At 47.3% G+C, this 11,936-nt stretch overlaps 1 protein-coding gene across 2 annotated transcripts in view; it reads right to left on the minus strand.

Moving 5' to 3' along the window:
• Lyn (LYN proto-oncogene, Src family tyrosine kinase) overlaps positions 1–11,430 on the minus strand; it is a 103,117-nt gene extending 91,687 nt beyond the window's left edge. For both annotated transcript variants that reach the window (XM_050165374.1, XM_050165364.1), the window contains exon 1: positions 11,134–11,430. The gene's annotated coding sequence lies outside the window, so the exon portion shown is untranslated. The remainder of the gene's footprint in view (positions 1–11,133) is intronic.
• Positions 11,431–11,936: the final 506 nt, after the last annotated feature.

Genomic DNA, 11,936 nt, shown 5'->3' on the forward strand with positions numbered 1-11,936 from the left:
ACAAATTCCACAGGTCAAACTGGGCTTTTCTCCCAACAAAATCAAACATGCAAAGTAGCTCACGGGGACACTGAAGAGCCAGTAATGGAGATGTTGTGTTCTTTGACATCAGATTCAGATCCGATTTAACGTTAGCAGGGAATCGCTGAATCCACAGAGCTTCAAAGGCCAGTGCAGACACTGGCACTGTGCCATGCACAGGCTGCCTGATGGCATTGAGTCGGTAGAAACCATCCGGTCACACCCGCACATCTGCACTTAGAAATTAGCTTCACTGTGAGGACTGGGTAGGAAAATAACCTGTACGTTGCTGGTGCCAACTAACTTTACTAGCTGATGGACAAATAAAAGGCATTTAAATAAGGCTCGGATGAAACTGAAGTTGAGAAATACAGCAACCACACAGTCAGGGTGTATAGCTGGGCAAGGATTGACTCTCCCGGACAATGGCAGTAAGCCCAACATGCAGAGATGCTGAAGTCAGCCAGACACGCAGCATGTAAATCTGTTTGTGGGACCTGTAACTAAGTGGGCGGTGACATCCCTGGGAAAATGGTCCTAAACAGCATGAGAAAGCAGGCTTGATCAAGTCACGGGGAGCAAGTCAGTAAGCAGCGATCCTTCATGGCCTCCGCTTCAGTTCCTGCCGTTGAGTTCCTCCTCTAACTTCCTTCGACAATACATGTGACAGGAAGCATACGATGAAATAAGCCCGTTCCTCCCTGAGTTACTTTCGGTCATGGTTCTCACCACAGCAATAGAAACCTTAAGACACTCACCAAAAAGAAGGCACACCAGTCAGCTTGATAGGCAAGCCCAAGTCCAAAGAGAGGTGACTTCTCAAACTGAATGATATATCCTGAAGATATATCTCTGTCCATAACTCTCTCTCCATATTTCTGCTCATGGACTTTCTTAAATCGCTGTTTAGAATTTTAGCAAAAACATACAGAACATGAAGCTCACCCCTGAACTATTTTAAGGCTGTAACTCAATGGTACAGCCATGGCGACCATTAATTTTCAGAACCCTTTCATCTTGAAAAACTGAAGCCCTGTGTCTATTCAACAGTATCTCCCCATCCCATCTCCTTACAGCTCCTGGAAGCTACCATCTTATTTCCTATCACCACAGGTTGACCCGTCCAGGGATATAAGATGATGTAACTATGTTTCTTTTGGTACCTGGCCTGTTTCACTCTGCATAGCATCATCTGAGATCCTTTATACCCTCTATCAAGGGCCTGAAAGCCCTTCCCTTTTAGGCTAAATAGCCTACTATACAGGACACTTATATTTGCTCCTTGAATTACCCTGAAATAAACACAGGTAGGCATGCATCTCTCAGGGACCCCACTTTCACCCTCACACACCCAGAAGTGGGACCGCCGCATCATTTCTTGAGGAACTGCCCTCAGGGTCTGCCCCATTTTACTTGCCAATGCCAACGCATAAAAACTCAAATTTCTCCACATCTGGCCATCCGTTTATTTTCTGCCTGGTTTTGTTTCCTTTTGGCTTTGTTTTTATTTTTGTTTTTGAGTAGCCATTGAGCCACTGAGCAACTCTTGTCCGGTTTCAATACCACCTATTGCCATTAGCTCTGTGTTTTAAAGTCAGTTTACAGTCTCTCCCAACGTGGAGCCCTCACCACCACCCTCTGAGGTTTAACAGGATCCCCTAGAGTCTAGCACAGCCACTGGGTTTCCAGCAGCCCACAGCTAGGAAGGGTTCAGATCACAGCCCCAGGGTAATCGACGTCACACGCCACACTCTAATTTATTTGAAAATGAACAGAACCTCACACACAGATAGTGGTTGTGGTGGGTGCTCGGGACACTATGCCTAATCATGCAAGTGGTTGCTTGGTTTTATCCAAATATCGTTCCCAGTTATGGTGATGCTCTTAGTAAGCTATAAAATATAAGAGTGGTCCCAAACTGTCACATCACAACATTGTCTCCTTTTAAACCAAATGACAAACTCAGATCTTGTAGACACATCTGGGCAAGGCCAACACTACTCAGAGCAGCTAGAGGGGCTACCATCCATCCACCTGCCCATTCCAGGTGAGGTCTACTGTTCATAACAAGCAACAATGGGTATTATTTTGTAGTTTCAAACTAACTTCTGTGGAATACACTTTGTATCTTTCAGTTATTCATCCACCTATTCAAAGCTTATGATAGTTGTTTGGTGCAGCTACATAATGAAACCTTGTCTCCAAAGACCAAAACAAACAAATACCTTTTTACAAAAAAGTGTCAGGTAGCTGCCGGTGATTGAAGGGGTGAGGTAGGGTAGGGTGAGGTGGGTGAGGCTCCCTTCTAAAGGCTCCAGGGGCTCTCCTGCATTCTGTAGTAACAGCCATCATTTTTAGTCAGGGCCTCTCCAAGCCCACCTGTCAACCCTTATTACAGATTCTAGAACAAGCTCTGGGGACAGAGCTGGAGTGTTGTTCCCTCAGGATCCAATCCTGTACATTCGCCATGTACCTCCTCCTGGCATCTGGCCCTCTTCCTTTCGGATTTCTATCAACACCGGCTAGACTCCCAAGAGGTACTCCAGAAATGTTAGCTAAACTGATTGCTGAACATCACAGAGCCCTCTAAGGAAGTGCTCTGGCCAGTTCTGAAGACACACACATGTAAACGCAGAACTGGAGAGATAGCTCAGCAATTAAGAGCACTGTCTGCTCTTCCAGAGGACCTAAGTTCAATTCCCAGCACCCATAAGGCAGCTCACAACTGTAACTCCAGGATCTGACATGCTCACACAGACACATTCAAGCAAAACACCAAAGCACATGAAATAAAAATAAATGAATTAAATAAATAAATAAATAAATAAATAAAAATTCCCAGAACTCAGGAGACCAAGGCAGAAAGGATAATGAGTTTTAGGTCAGCCTGGGCTACAGAGCAAGTTCAAGGTTAGTTTGGGATATATAGCAAGATACCTATCAATAATAAAAATAAGTTAAGACTGTTCTTAAAGCAGGACACGATGGCGCAAACCTACAGCCCTGGCACGTGGGAGGACTGGGGCAGGAGGAGTGGAATTTAAAGGTCAGTCTACAGTACCTAGTAAGACTTTGTCTCCAGTAAAGAAAGAAAAAACAAAGGGAGAAAGGAAAGAGGAGAGAGAGGAGAAAGAAGGAAACAGGGAGAGAGGGAGGGAGGGAGGAAAGGAAGAAGGGAAGGGGAAGGTAGGAGAAGGTGGAGGAGGGAAAGGGGAGGGAGAGGAAGAGAATTTACATCTCTGAGATGCAAATTACAATTACTTTTGGCCCTTGGTATCCATGGATCTCACATCTGCAGATTCAACCAAGCCTGACAGAAAATCTTCACAAAAACTTGTCACTATTGAACATGTGCAGACTCTTCTGATATTACTCCCTAGACAATACAGTCTGTCAAGTATTTACATTGTTCTGATGTTGTTTCAGGTACCATAAGTCACCTAGAGATGGTTCAGAGGGCATGAGGGACTATGTGAGGTCGCACACAAACACATCCTTGAGAGATCCCGGAAGCAATTATTCACAGATCACTAAGGACAACAATGACATTCTTATGATCAGCCTGCAGGCCACTATACCTCCAAAGTTCCCTGACTGTCCTACCTGGCTCTGTGGTCACTCTGCCTTCATTTCATTATTCTTTGTACTGCCGCTTTTAATTAGAAAACACATGTATTCTGTTCAGCAACATCCAAGGCCAGCCTGGAAAACTTGGAGAAACGCTGTTTCAAAATACTATATTTTTAATCCAAAATGTGCTTATTGGGTGGGTTTCCAAATCATCTTGACTTGGGGTACTTTGCTGTCCTGCCGTGAAAGAGCACCCTTCTTTCTGCCTGCCTTTTTTCCCACCTGTGGAGATGGGATGATGGGACAGTGGAGCAGATAACACACAAGGCTACCGTTTGTTCGTGGCTAACAACCATGGGGTTTAACAGCATCCTGGGCAGTTCCCATCCATGAAGCAGGAACTGGGGCTCTGCACCAGGATTTCTCTTGAGTTCCTCCTCTCCTCTTCTGGAGAGGGGATGAAGGAGATCCTTTGTGAAAGGAATGTTCTCTAGTGAGCAAAACACTCACCTCCGGACATTTTGAAAGGGTTGGAAATCAGGGTTGCTGGTAGAGGGCTTGCCAGTATCATACAAATAAGTAAATGTAACCAAATAAAGATGAGAGTTGGGAGTGATAGACAGGAGGTAGAATACTTGCTTACTACACACAAGGCTCTAGATTTGATTCCCAGAACCACAGCAAATAAGTAAACCAATTAGCATCCATCCATCCTCCAGAAAAAAACAAACAAACAAACAAAAGCACTATTAAGACTTTAGACTGGCCAGGCGGTGATGGCACACACCTTTAATCTCTGCACTCAGGAAGCAGAGACAGAAGGATCTCTAAGTTCAAGACCAGCCTGGTCTACAGAGGGAGTTCCAGGACAGGCTCCAAAGCTACAGAGAAACCCTGCCTTGAAAAACCAAAAGAAGAGAAAAAAAAAAAAAAAGACTTTAGAATAAAAAAAAATTGATATGCAGATCTTACAACTGGTATTTCCCACCTATGAGTATTATTTCAGAAATGCTATCATCTTACCTATCAGTTTGCTTTATTTATTTATGTTTTTATAAGAGGAGCATTTTATTTTGGCATCAAATGTGAGTGGAGTAGCCTATGATCTACTGTCCCTGTGCGTTGGGGCTATGACAGAGAGGCATACTGCGGCTGAAACACGCGGCACAGATAGCACACTCATCCCATCACTATGACATAAAGCGGAGGAAGAGGGAAGGCCTCAGGACCCATTGTGGCTTCTAAGAGAGCAGAGCTCCCATGAGGTCCTCCCCTGGGAATTTCCACATCCTCCACACAGCACCAAGCTGGGAGAGAAGACTTAAACACAAAGTGCTGTGGAAAGCATTCCAAATGCGAATTGTGGCAGGAGCAGATTTATTCTTATTTAAACATTATACAATGTAGATATGTATTAAAACATCACAGAGCACTGCACAAGTGTATACATTCTTAATGTGTCAGTTAAAAATATATCTGGAGATTTATTATTTTTGTAATCATTACATTTTTTAAAATTATAATATATCATTTCTCCCTTCGATGCCTACCATGCATCCTCCCTTACTGTCTCTAGCCTCTTTTTCCTTAATTGTTGCGTGTGTGTGTGTATGTGTATTCCTAAACACATAACTATAACCTGCCCAGTCTGTATAATGTTACCTGTAAGCATGTAATCCTGGGGCTGACCACTTGGTATTGCATAAACAATCAGGGGTTCTTCCCTGGGCAAGGCTCTTTCTGCCACTCTCATCATCCCCCAGTTGTAGTGAGCTTTTAAAGGCACTTCTGGGCTAGGGAGATGGCTGACTCCATGGCTAAAAGCACTTGCAGTTCAAGCATGGGGCCCAGAACCCAAATGCACATGATTCGAGATTCGTGAAGAAGCTGGCTAGCAAGCCCAGCTGTGCTAGTGAGTTCTGAACTAGACAGATCCTGCTACAAAAGAATGATGTAGAAGAATAGTGAATGAGAAGCCCCAGGCTCACACCTCCATACATGTTCACACACTTGAAAACCCATGATAAGAAAAAATATTTATTTTTATTTTTTGTCATATTAGGAGGTATAATCAAAGGCATTCACAAGTTATTCTGGTGTATGGATAGATGCCTCTTAATTTGTATTTGAACTTAAACTGTATTTGTTAGGCTTCGGTTGGTTTTTAAATGAGAATCTCACTGTTTTGATCAGGCTGGCCCCAAACGCCAGGGTTCAAATGACCCTCTGACCTCAACCTCTAGAGTAGCTGGTAACAGGCCAGTACCACCCCACCCAGCTGAATTTGCATTTCTGTAATAAATCTCTAGCCAGGCCCAGGTTCACCTCTGCTCATTTACAGCCTAGCAGAGTTTCCCAAGCTGACTCAGAAGGATTCCTAAGCACCCCGATACAAAGGAAGGGTCCTTAGTCAGATTTTGATGGCCTTTTTGTCTGTCGGCTTGTTTTTGTATGCTACGGGCATGAGTAAAAGGTGTTTCTAAGATTGTGCTTATAGAGATCTGACGGTCACAGCTGCATTCCAAGAGTTTCCCTGAAGACTCTCATCCCAGGGCTTCACGAACAGCCAGCCCTACACTAATAGAGTCAAGACAGTGCTTTGTGCGATCATATAAAGATTGTGAAATCTTGCTTTGAATTTCCATGAGGGGAAATTTCAAAACACATCTTTCTGATGCTGGAAAAATCAAGGCTGTATATTTCAAAATATACAACTTCCTGCTGGCTTTGCCCGAGGAGAGTCTACAACCTTCCTTCATGAATCACCCTCTCTCCATTCTCCCTCCCTCCAACTGTCCGTCCATCCATCCATCCATCCATCCATCCATCCATCCATCCCTCTCATCTCTCTCCAGGGAAAACTGACTGTGAACCTGCAGATCAGTCAGGGGTGGTAGAAGGAACCCTGAGGGGAAAGCAATTCTGGGTGACTTGAAGGGAGGGGCCCCACAGGCAAATGACTGGAGTGTGCAGGGCGTAGGGGGTATCACTTCCTTTGCGCCTTCACCCTCCGGCTGAGTTCTGCTCTCAGCAACACAGCTTTCCCATGGAAAGCAGAAGTGATCCTCCCTCTCCAGAGAGCCTCTCAGAGACTAGTTTCTCCATTCCCTCTGACCCGTGGGAGTTAACACTTACAGGAAGAGTAGGCACCCACTTCACCCAAACGCCATGCAGCATTATAGGACTTTGGGAACCAGAGTGAACACTGATCCATCTCTGCAGTCTCCCCGTGGACTCTCGGCACTCAAGGGTGACCCCTCCAAGTTGGTATAGCTTCCCACAAAATGTTTTACTAGCACAGAGAGAGAACTAGAGGAGGTGTGCTCAAGATTAGCTTCCAATCAGAGTGGTCTGGAGTCAGCCAAGTGGCAAGGAACACTTTAGATCTCACAGAAAGGTGGATTGGACCCAAAAGGCAATAATGGCCTTAAAGTTCAAAGCATAGAAGAGAAAATGCAACGAACTGAAAAACAGTCCAGGCTACACTTATAGGAAGGCTCCTCCTTGGTTGGTAAGGCATTGAGGAAACTGCCTCTCAAACTGCTGTGGAGCGAGCTGGGCATGGTGGGTCACACTTGTAATCCCTGCATTTAAGAGGAGGTAAGATTTCTCAGGAGTTCAAGGCCATCCTTAGCTCCTTGGAGGAATTGGAGTCAAGTCTGGAACACTTGAGATCCGGTCTTAAGAACAAAACATGTGATTGTGATTGCGGCATCTGTGTGGTTTTATAGAACACCTTTTAGGGATCACAGCCTTCTGAACAGTGACTGTGGGTACCAAAACGAGGACACGATCGGCCAACTAGCATCGCGCCAGCCACAAGGAGGAGAGTGTCTTTGTAAGATGAAGGGGTCACCCTGCAAAGGCACAACAGGTGCTGGGACACAGTGATGTCAGCAGGACTTGCGGGGACTGTGACCTCATTTTCAAGAAACAGTTTCATGGCCAATGACAAGTGCAGTGGCTCAACCTGTAGGAAGGGAGAATAGAGACACACTCTCTCTCGCTCTTTCTCTGTGTGTGTGTGTGGGGGGGGTCTTTCCTCCCTTTACCCTTTTCTCAATAAACTCCACACTCAAAAAAAAAAAAAAAAAAAAAAAAAACAGAGCAAAAAGGAAAAAAAAAAGGCCCAGGAATAAAGAACTAAGGCTACAGTGGCAAGCCATACTTGCTAGAATTTGATTTAATTTTTTAAGCTTGTTATTCAACATTTACAGAAAAGTTCCTCTAGATAACTCAAGACTAGATGAGAGACTCATCAAGACAAAGATGAGAGAAGGCTTGAGTCTCCACTCGGGGCTGCCATGCACTTTCTCACCCCTCAATTGACACCCCGTTTTCCACATATGAGTGTCTCTCCTCAAATGGGAACTTAAATGTTGGAAATGACGACAGAATTTACTCAAAATTTCGCAATCTAGGCATCAGGAAACTGGGCAGCTGTAGAAATATTTCAGTATTTCTGACTGGAAAAGAAACTTCCTCTTCCATTTCCTTCGCTCCGTTATTAGTCTTCAGAGCTAGGAAGCCATGACTACAGCAAGCTGACTGCTGGGCCGTCCACTGGCTTGCCTGCCCACTGGCTTGCCCGCAGCAGGCACTCAGAAAGCCCAGCCTGTCTCCTACATGGGTGCTATAGGCTTTCCTTCTCCATCATGAGGGATGCTCTTGTTATAACAGGTATGTAGAGATGATAGAGTCCGTGGCTCGGCGTCTCCAGCAATGACAGGGAGAAGCCTTTTGACAGTTAGTCCTTGGACAGTCCTGGCTAACTACTGTGTACCATAAGCAAGGCTGCTCCAATGACACACAGTTATTACGGATGATCCACACTGAAGAGGAGGCAGTGCTGAAAATACGGGAGATGGCTTCCTGGAGATCCACTCCTACATACCCCCTCCCCCCTTAGTCAGAAAAACTACCAAATAAGTAAAGAAAATTACTCTGCAATTCTGTCTCAGATACGTACTAAATAACATATTTATCTTAAGTAATTGACGACTGCAAAGTAGGAGTAGTCAGAAAACATACCCATAATAGCCAATAGCCAAAGACCATCTAGCCTTTCACCTCAGACAAGTCCCTGAATCTCTTTTTGTATCTGTCCGTCCCCTGCTTACGGGTAGGGAATCATGAGGGATCCAGATAAAGTCAGAAGGAGGCTTTGAAGTTACAAAAAAAAAAAAAAAAAAAAAGTATTATCTTCATTGCTATAAGCTGCTCAGAAAGGCTCTAGGCTGGTTCCAATGCCAATGCATCACCGACTAATAACCTACTGATTGTGGTGGCCCTTCAATGTTCTGTTTATTAATCTATGCATCCTAGAAATCACTGGTCCCAGTGAGATGCAACGATGTCTTATGCCCGATTTATGAAATCAGTATAGGTTCATATATGATCATACGGTTTCACTTTGCTAAATGACATCTCTATGGGACCAAACTCTAATCAGATGCTTCTGTCGTTTATTTCTGAACACAAAACCTGGAGGAACGAAGAGGTCTTCAGAGCCACTGATTTGCCAGGCTGTGTAGGACCTCTTCTGTGGCAAGGAAGCCACCAGCAGTGGAAGGGGTAGTTTTACAAAGTATCAAGACTCTAAGGTAAAGAAGGGGGACCTGCTTTGCAGAAACTGTCTGACTGCCCATCAGGACTTCCTCCAAAGACACTGAGAACAGTCCTGAGCAGGGATTTCCATTTAATGTCCTTCCACCCTTGTTACAGAAGCCAAGACAGAGGGTGAGCAGCCTACAGCAGGGTATCCAACAGACAAGCCTCCCTTCTTCCTTCCAGGCCCTCTCCACGGAGCACTCCTCAAGCACCAGGCCTTCATTTTGGACAAAAGAGATAAAGTCGTTGCCAGTCATTGTCGGGATGACCAGTCTATAAACATGGACATTTCCTAATACCTCTGCTGCCGTGAGGAAACACTGACTCAATACACGGCCCAAGTGGGTGTTCTGTGAGTTCAACCCTGGCCAGAGGTGCAGTGCCTATACCACAGCTCAGGATTCCTGGATCCTGACCTCTCTTCCTTCACACCTGCTGGCCTCTTCCCTGGCTCAGGTCACCAAAGGCTCTTGTGAGCCACATTTAAAAAACAAAAGCAAAACAAAGAAACAGGAAAAGTCCCAAATCACCCAGCACAGCTCCGAATGAGAGCCTGGATTGGCAGACTTAGGGGGAAGAAGGATTCCCCTCACTTAAGAAGGACTAGAGAAGCCCTGCACCCCTCAGGGCGCAGCCTATTTCCGTAAAAAAAAAATACTAAGGACATAACTACCCAGAGAAAACACCCTACAGCCGGCTGAGCTTCAGGAGCAAACCAGGAGTCCAGCGTCTTCCGCGCTAGGTCTTAGGTTTTAGGGCCTCTCCTTGGAATCGGAGGAACCCGTGGGACACCACAGCATTCAGGTCTTTATTAAGCAGATTTTTCGAAAATCAGATGGCTCACTCTGACTTGTGGTTTCAGGTTTAAAATCACCAAACCGCCAGGACCCAAGGACCTTCGTTTTTATAGATACCAGCTGTACCAAGTACCATTTACATAACGCGGCGTAAGTTCCAGGACTTTCAGTTTATTAAACCTATCGGGTAGGTTCATTTTGAATTATGAGGAAACCCAAACTGGGAACTTGAATAATCCGCAGACACACACAGCTGGGAGACTGCACGGCCTAGATTCCCACCTGCATTCTGAGTGGCAAGGAAGTTGAGCGGACTGGCAAAATTAGTACAAACATGGATACTCAAAGAAAGGAAGAGACAACCACAAGTGCTCAGAGGAGCGGACTGTTGGGAAGAAAATACAACCTAAACAGCACGGGGAAGCCACTACAGCCAGCTAAGATAAGGCGGGTGAGTGGGAACTGTCGCACACACCCTTCCCCCCAGCCCGAAGGAAAGGCATCCCTGAATTCTTAAAATAACTCCAGCTTCCTCTTGGCCAAGGCGTCGGACCGCTCCTCAGTCGCCAGAGAGAAGCCCGGCTCCGCGGGAGGTCGAGCTCCAGCCTCCGCCGTTGCCGCTCGACGTCACCACCTTGCCCCGAGTCACCAGGGACCTCAGCCAACAGGCAGCCTTAGAGAGAGCCGGCCTGGGGACCCAGGGTCTGGCAGGACGACTAGATACAGCATCCCAGGTGACCCCCTCCCGAATTACCGCCGCGCTCCTTCCCGAGTGCCCCGAAGCTTCCCTAGCATGGAAGAGAAGTTGGAGCGAGGCCCGCAGGTGGCCCCCGCCAGGGACCCAAGGACTCCCACCCTGTGCGCACCTCCCACCACGCCCCCGCGCCGCTCCGCTGCGGACACCTGCGGAACCGCCGCCCCCGCGTCCCCGCTCGACCGCCCGGGCGAGTCACAGTCACCCCAGGCTGGGGGCATCTGAAAGCTCTCACCACCCGGAGTGAGTGCCGGCAAGAAACGGCGCGCAACCTTTGCTGCGCCCGAATACCCGTGTCCCTAGCCAAGCAAGCGACCTGGGCTCCGGTCCCTGGCTCGGTCTACCCGACGCGCCCACCCCGCGCTCCAGCCCCTCACTCACTCGCTGGCGGTAGAAGTTTCGGGGCTGCGGAACTCCACGGTGACTTCAGTTCAAAGCTGCGTACGCGACAGGACGGCCCTCCGGGGCCCGCCTGAGAAGCAGCTGCCGGCCCGGGTAGCAGGACGCGTGGCCGGCGCTTGCGGGCACACTGCGCGGGGGGACACTGCCCGGCCTGCAGCAGGCTGCTTAGCTGCAGAGCGTCAGCCGGGGAGGCGCCCGGGCCCGGCTCGGTGGGAGAGGAACTGGCTGTCGCTGGGCTCGGCCAAGAGGTCCCAGCTACTTCCTGGTGCTCGGATTTGCATACTGTGCTGGGAGGGCGGGGAAGTGACCGTTTGGTTCCAGTCCAAGGTTTGGTATTTGGTGTGGCCGTTGCACAGGGTTTTGCAAGCAAACAGATTTTGGAGAGTAGGGGCAGCCTTGGAACCAGCATTCTTCCCTAGGAAGACCTGGGGATCCCCAGGAGTCGCGACAACTTCCACACCCCTTTTCCTTTTCTTCCAATTCAACTCCTCAACCTTGTCAGAAGTGGTGGGCGCCTGGGAGTGGGGGCAGCCCTGCGGTGTGTGGAGCCCTCCACAGAGAAAAGAGTACCATAGAGTTGATGGGGGGGGGGCGCTGTTTACCTTAATAAGCAAAACAGCAAATTCCTTAAATGTTTACGTGCTCAAGACTTTCTTTGCAGTGAGGAGTAGGGACTAACTGTGGAATTAAATGGTCTGGCAATCGCTGAAAGCCTCCGTTTCTCCAGGAAAATGGAGCTAAGGAAGACCCTTTAGCCAGAACTGCCCACTGGAGCGGGCCGT

The sequence above is a fragment of the Alexandromys fortis genome, unplaced genomic scaffold (assembly GCF_014885135.2).
Source record: "Alexandromys fortis isolate MF-2015 unplaced genomic scaffold, M_Fortis_MF-2015_v1.1 scaffold_18, whole genome shotgun sequence".
Lineage (NCBI taxonomy): Eukaryota > Metazoa > Chordata > Mammalia > Rodentia > Cricetidae > Alexandromys > Alexandromys fortis.